The sequence below is a fragment of the Ruditapes philippinarum genome, unplaced genomic scaffold, assembly GCF_026571515.1.
Source record: "Ruditapes philippinarum isolate M1 unplaced genomic scaffold, ASM2657151v2 ctg2447_1_1_1_1, whole genome shotgun sequence".
Lineage (NCBI taxonomy): Eukaryota > Metazoa > Mollusca > Bivalvia > Venerida > Veneridae > Ruditapes > Ruditapes philippinarum.
In genome coordinates this window covers 49,800-58,096 of record NW_026852757.1, presented here as the reverse complement: position 1 = coordinate 58,096, position 8,297 = coordinate 49,800, and positions in this window count along the sequence as shown.

Here is an 8,297-nt window from a genome sequence, read left to right as displayed (position 1 = left end):
TAATTAAACTATCATAACTAGAAAAATATGCATAAAATCAATAGAACATTTAGAAAGAACCGTGCATTAAAAGCAAATTTCCAATTTATATAATAATGCGTATTAATCATAATCTCCAAATGCATTTCAATTCAAACTATAGTAACATATACAATGTATTTATGTAAAAAGATTTGGATATTTTTAGATATCACAAATTACTAATTTAATTTGATTAATTCACTTTAATGACATCAGCCTATAATTTTATGATAACTTTAGGTATATAAAAGTCAAGCGTTTTCAGAATGATCCGTAACAAGTACATGCATTGACATACAAAACAGTCCGATTATGAATCCTGTAACGACTATGTTGACGTTAAAAATGTAAAGTCAATACCTCTTTCGATGTTACATTTCTTCATATAATGCCAATGTTAGTAGTTATGAAACAACAAAGAAAATGGAAGCAATAACAAAGTGCGGAAAGCTAAAGATTGTCTACGTTCGCTTAATTAAATAATAATTAATGGCGATACTTAAATGACCAGCCTACAGTTGTATGCTTTTCATATATCTCTAGATATCTTCTTAAAAACCTGCTGCAAAAATATGATAAGCCTTTGATTCAGTATAAAATCATCATCATATTGTCTTAAAGTAGTTGATACCCAAATCTTCCTTTTTCTTACGTGCTCTCTCCTTATTTTAATCACATCTGGTCCCTTTTCTTCTTATCTTTCTTTTCATATGATAATCAAAAATATTGCTGGCTCAATTTTTGTATTTTGACATAACATTTGCAATAGAATTCTCCGATGTCAAAGCTAAGAAAATAAATTACAAAAAATAAAGCAGATTAAGGCTTGAAATAAAGTCAGTTATAGCATACATAAATTAGAAAATAAAAAAAATGAAATAGTACCATGCAATCTATGTAACTGTGTATTAATTAAAAGATGTTGATTCAAATCGTTACTATCGCAAATTGAGAATCGGCTTTTAATTAACATTGTTTGTCTGAGTTTACATTGTCTTTTTTGTCAACACTATAGTTTCAGTTTTGAAAACTTAATTATCTTTTATTTTGTTGCACGAAAACAAATATCAGAGAGTCTGCGGTGATTGCATGTTCAGTTATCGTGCCTTTCATTTCAAAAGAAGTTTCATAATATATTCAATAACGTATATCAGGTAGAGGTCATTAATATTGTAATACATGTTGGTATAAATAATTAAGATACGTAGAACATTCATGTTACCTCAGGCACTGATGTTTAATATGATCATTGGTAAGTCTGTGACACAATTATGAACAGTAACTAGTTAAAAAATGATTCAATTGACAACGGCTTTAGTTTACAGATTTTTATCAGGTGTTCATAATAGAAAAAGATTTTTCTCTCAACTGTCATAAGATAAAACGAGAAATAAAACTGCGTTCCTGTATAATGATATAATAAATAGTTAAATGTTGTAAAGATTTATAAGGATTATGCCAATACGCATTGGTATAATGTTTCTATTTCGGGAATTCAAATTTACTTTTGTAGAATGGCATCATTCCTTATATCGACATCCGACAGATAACGTAAGGAAAATATGATTACTCAATTAAAAATGAAAAGTGTGTTTATTACATGGTAACATTGAAGAACGATAAGATTTAAAATAACTCTAGAAGTACGTGATACTTTACACTGTTAAATATAGAAAATGCCATTTTCATGTTCCAGACGTTTGTTAAATTAGTTACACGTTATATACTAAATATAAACAATATTATACAAAGAGATCCATGAAAGTATCCCAATATATTTTTGAGCTGCCATGTTGCCTACCTTATGTCAACAGCTTACATTTTTTTTTCAAAACAAATGAAGAGGCAAATAACATTTATTCATTCCTCTTAGATGCTTGGATGGTGGTATATCTTCAATTTGAATTTAAACTATTTTGTGTCCCTATATGTAAGTATTTTAAACAATATCAACTGTTACAATAGAGTTTTTTTTTTAATTAATAGTTCGTAACAAAAGGAACTAATTTAACTTACTTGCTTTTTACGTTGTAACAAACTGACTCTATATTAACTGTAATAATGATTGCAAACAAATTTGTGTTTTCCGTGTCCGTTTTTGTACAGTTTCATTGCTCTTTTTGTAATTTCAAAGCAAATTATTTCAGCTTAGAACTTTGTTTTTGGTAAGATGCATCAGAGGTTCCTAGACACAGTACTGTCCAACTTGTTACATTATAGCAAAAAGAATGTATTAAATGTATTAAACATCCAGGTGTGTAATGTTGGTTAAGCACTTAATGCTTGAACAGGTTACATTGGGAATAAATTTTGATGGAATTTATTATACGGCAAATGACGGCCGCACCGTAAATTAGCGCAAGCTTTCCTTTCGCCATTTTGTAAATGGAAGATTAAATTTCGAACAGGGTGTAGATTTAGTGGAGTCAGCAAGATAAGGTTTTATTTCATTATGGAATTGTGGTCACCTGCCTTCTTCTCCCGCTTTGATAGATGTTGTAAATTAAAACTACTGGTGCTGACTTTTATTTTTTGTTGTTTTTTTGCAGCCCGTCAACGGCAAGCTGTTGCTCACAAATAGATATGGTTGAACTAATTTGAAAAAGAAAATGAGACCAAATCCCTAAAAATGCATTTGAAACTAAAAGCATTTCTTGTTATAATTTTTTATCGAAGTAATTTTTACTACTAACAAGATCTGTGCAATAAAGGAACAAACTTTTTGAAGATGATATATAGACGCATTATTGTAACTTAGGCAATATGGCAAGGTAAGGATTATCAAAAATTGCAATCAGTTTAGCAGGTATCTTATCATGAGATGCAAATTAGCTTGCATTGTAAAAAAGATTTGATAAACAGTCTAACTGAAACTTGATAACATAATTATACAAATATCAAGTGCCACGTTTGTCCAGAAAATGATGCGACTATGTGAATATGTTTGAAAATGACATGGTAAACAAAAAAATAAGTGTATACTTTATAACACTTTATTTGAAACATTATTTACAGTTTCATATTTCACAAAATATCAAGTAACCAGTGTTGTTAAATATCATCGTTTCAACTTTTTTTCTTTTCTAATCTATCATTTTGTAACAATTTAATCAAGGCAAGTTTATTACATATCACTCTTCAGTATCATAAGTTTCCGTTTTGATTTGTAGAAATATGTCAGACCATAAAATTGTTCTTGCAATCACTATGCCGATGTAAAATAACAGTACATCCACTCAAATTTTACCCAAAAAAAAACATGTATTTTCAAGATATATAAAATATTAAAATATTAACACACTCTACTGTTACAATAGTAATAATGTAAAACTTTTAGTAAAACAACATTTGATTTAATATTTCAGTTGAGTAGTAGAAAGCATTTTTCAAGCAGATTTCGTTTTGTAATTGAGTAACCTTTGCCTAAAGGATATTTAATCTCGGCGAATGAATGGAATGAAATGTTTATGGTAATGAATATAAGACAAATTTAGACGACATTCTGTGATTAATGTACTAGTATTTGTTGGAAAGTTTATACGGGGATACACAGTTTTATACTGTTATTTATTTTTGTACGATGTTCAATTGACTACTTTTTACGAGGGAAATAAATCAAACATGTTTTTCCTTTCTGTTTGACCTGTCAGTTAGTGGTTGCCATCATTTTCATTGTACATTTCTCTGATAATTCATTAAGCTAAGAAAATACGTTAAAACACGTCTCTTGTTTTAATTGTTTAAGTTGTCTCATGTTTCTATCTAGTATTTGGCATTGAACTGTACGAAATACAAATTTCGTATTTTTTGTCAAATTCTTTATTCAATTGTCATAAAAAAAACAGAACGAAAAACACATAATGTTATAATTACAACATGTTATAATTTTGCACATTGCGTTAATCTGCACACTGATACTAAAATCGCAAAGTTCCTTTGCGAGCCATGGTTTATGTTTATCATCCTTTGAAGATATTTACTAGTTAAGATATTTAAACCTTTCTTATAAATGTAAGCTTATACCATAAGCATCTCTTATTTTGTCATTTTATTAATAAGATATCAATACTAGCTCTAAATGTTCGAAATCATCTTTCAACTTTGAATGAACTTTATAACTAAAGTTTTTATTTGTTTTCTTTTTCACGATCCTATAATTAATTGCGTTATCGATAATCATTGTTTACAAGCAAACACAAGTTAAATTATCTATAATAGAGATCTTTACTACAGACAATACTAAAGAATTATTTCGATAACAATACACCCAAAATTCATTTTTTTCTTCATCTTAATAATTAATGTATTGATACATGTTAATCTGTCATTGTATCAAATGGGTCCAAATCCGACTAGCAAATATCATTAAACTTCACGATTTCTATATATCATTTAAATGCAAAAGTGTAAAGTATTGCACGCACTTTATATGTCATATTTATTACCAGTATACAATTAAATTAAGATTTAAATTAATGCGTTTCTAAAATTTAAATTAAACCGTTCATTTGAATGATTCAAATCATCTGAAGTTGATTTTAAGATGTTGTAATTAGATTATCCTGTAAGAATTTTCATGACATTTATTTGAATTATATAGGTATGAAAATATATCCTTTCTGTCAATACTTAAAGTTTGAACAAATCAATGTTGCAAACTTGCACTGTTTCTGTCCGTAAAAAATAAGCAGTACGTCATGTCATTGCCGACTAGGGGTGCAATGCTTATAATAGGCATATTTGTTAAAACAGTTTGTAAATGATCCTATTTAAAAGTCCCCAGAGGTAGATGTTATTAGATACTCGTAATTTTTGATGGCATGAAGAAAAAAAAATTACGAAAGAATAATGAAAGATTGTATAATGAATTACAGTTCCAAAGAATAATGTGTAAAGAAGCAAAACTAGCCTATATGGCGTCGATGCTTTAAAATCAATCGTTTGTGGTGCAAATTATATAATAACATTTACTTTGATCAGTACAGAGTATGATAACATTTCATTATACACTCGTATTTGATTGATTAGACAATCATTTTTTCTCCAAAAAAGCTCATTTACAATGTTCAATGGGGCAATAAATGAAGTTTGCAATACATAGAGGATATTTGTTTGTTTGTGTGTAAGATGAAATTTTATTTCATCGAGTGGGCTTTAAAAACAGTATTCTCATAACTTAATACAATACCTAGTATTCTCGTGAACTTTAAAAACAGTATTCTCACTAGTGGCTACGCCACTCGTGAGAATACTGTTTTTAAAGCCCACTCGATGAAATAAAATTACATCTTACACAACAAACAGACAAATTTTCCTTTTATTTTATGCTTTAAAACAAGTTAAAACGAAATTTCCATAATTTTAACGTTAATATTAAAATCTGTTTCCCCCATTGAGAGCCCCATTCAGAGGGAATTTCTCGTTAAAAACAAGAAGTCTTGAGCTGAGAAATAAGTCCGCCAATCAAGGTTAAATGACGGTGATATTTATTCATTTTATTAAAAAAATATGAATGATCGCTTGTTTTAATAATAAAAACAAACAATTCTTGTAGGAGAAAAAGTCCAACCATCCATCCATATTCTATTACTTTACTTCTGCGAATTTATATTAGACCTGGCTTTGTAAAATGTAAGCGGCAGCCATTTTTTAAAGTTTGTGTATTTCATGGAGGAAAATAATTGTGTAAGATTCAGAAGGATATAATTTGGATTTGTTAGTCATACACCTTTTTAAAAGAAAGAAAAACTTATTTGAGGATTGTAACAGACAAAAAATAAGTGTTGACAGAAGTGAAAACGTTCAGAAAAGGAGCTAGGAAAATGGAAAACTTGGAAGCTTGCTAAGGCATTGTAAGGAACGCTGGGTTTTTTTACTTATTTTACGAGTGATGGCTGTCAATGCTTTTCAATTTTTTTCATAAAGCATACGGCAGTTATTGCTCGTAGGATACTTTTAATATGCCAAAATGTCATCAAGAGCAGTATATAGCATGGGGAAGGAATGTATTTTTTCAGACTGTAAAAACGAAACAAAAAAAATTAGAGACGAAATTTTGTGATTGGAATTTGAAGGAATAGAAGTAAGTTTTTCTCTCTTTATTACTTTTGACATTTAAGTTATTTATCTATTTCAGCTTTGCTATTTTTTTAACAGCCTGATATTGTCAGAATTGTCAGTAAAAATAAAATTGAGGTACCACATGGGGAAAATCTTAAAAAAGTAGTTTTGTCATTGAAAAAAGTGAAATTATATTTTGATAATTTTCACTGTGAAATTATCAAATATAATTTTCACGGATAAATCAGTAATCCACTGAAAAGCATAAAATAAAATCTTATCCTTTTCATCATTAAAACAAAATTACTTTCTGCAAATTTTCCATCAAGTAGTTTCATTCATTTATTCACATTTGGACATTGCATGTTTTTGTTTGAACAGTCAATTCTGTAAAACCGCAATTTCCAAGGACGAAGAATGAGTTGAAAACAATTGCTGTTGCAAAGATTCTAAAACTACGTTTTGAAATTAAAACACGAATAGGCCCTTGTCTTTCAATCGTATTTAACTCGTGTGCTTGAATATAAGATACTCTACTAAGCACTCAAATTTCGAATTTAAATAATATTATATTCCTGTAAAACATACTTAAAATTGTATTCTTTAAATTCTCCAGTTCATGTTAGAATTGAATGGGAGATAAGATATCATTCCGCCAATAACTTTGATGTTAGAAAATAGATTATTGCAAGATTTGCCATTCGCCTTGCTTATACTTTTAACATGATCATGATCTACTTTTTCGAACAACACTTCACTAAAACTCTATTACAAAAAAAAAAAAAAAGTATCATAATTTGAAGGACTATGGTTCTTTAAGTGTGTTTCAATATTATCATGTATCAAATGTACTAGACAAGGAGGTATCGTTAAGTCAATATAATTAAAATGTAAAATACGGCGACATTATTGCCTTCTTATATATGGATCAATCTTAAATTGCACTATCATATTTGATTTTAATAATAAAAGCAATGTTAGATGTTACGTTTTCTCTATATTGTTTGGCATTTCATCTTATCAACAAGTCTCCATTTTGGAATAGATTTTTTAGAACAAGATTGTTTTAGTACAAAAACAATTTATAAAGTATCTCATTAGCAGACGTCATTTTTTGAAGTCCTGTCATGTACCAAAAAGAATATGAACGGTATTTAAGTCATTCGCATTAAAATCCACACTAGTTCATAGCTCTTTCAGATGTCTTCTTTTCTATTCTTCTTTCTGGTTTTTTTGGCCACATATCTATAAAGAAAATAAAAACGCCATTTCAACTTAATTGGAATCATTAATATGTTTAAATAAAAATTGATAGATATATGTGTACGACTTATGTTACACTAAAACACTTAAACTGTCACAAGGAATGTTGAAAATGGCATTTTGTTGAAGGTATGTACATGTACATACATCGAACAATTTAGACAATGATTTTATTGATTGATGAAAAAATACGTTCAACAATGTATCTAGACCAAAAACATTAGTTTTATTATATAGGCAAATATTGAAGATCCATTGCTACAAAAATACGTTTAACTTAAGTTAACTTACCAAAGATACCCGTCAGGTGAACTTAGATTGAATGCAATGGGTAGTAATTATCAATCTTAAAAACAAAATATTTCATTCATGATTGTTTCAAAACGTAAAATATTAATCAAAACAAAAACATTTTAGTTAGCCAAATATTAAAAGTATATTCTGTTCTCGCTACCTTGAATTCATAAGTTATTAAAGAAAACATTTTCTTGCTTTACTAAGACGTAAGATCATTATTAAATAAAACTGATTTCTTTTGATTTGACATTAAACTGCGACAAAACTGTATTTCACCAACATCACGAAATTAACGGTTGTCTAGATAAATCAACATCGCCATCATTCCTTTAAGTTAACCACCATGATCAAGTTGATCCTCTTACCTATATATTAAATAACACATTCTTACCTTTTAACAGGAGACGATGTTCCCATTTTGTAAAGTTTGCAATGACAATTTTTTGTCAAACATTTTCTTCTTGAATGCAATGGTCTTACACATCTTGTTGATATATGTTATAGAGTTAATTCACTTAGAGAACTTTTTGTTTCACTTCCGTTAACAACCCTGATTGATAACCTAAAGGATGTAAACTTGTAAACTAAAATTTAACTAGTTAGTAAACTCTCTTGAACCATCTATTTTCAGTCCAACTTATTATAGTGTCCAGCGT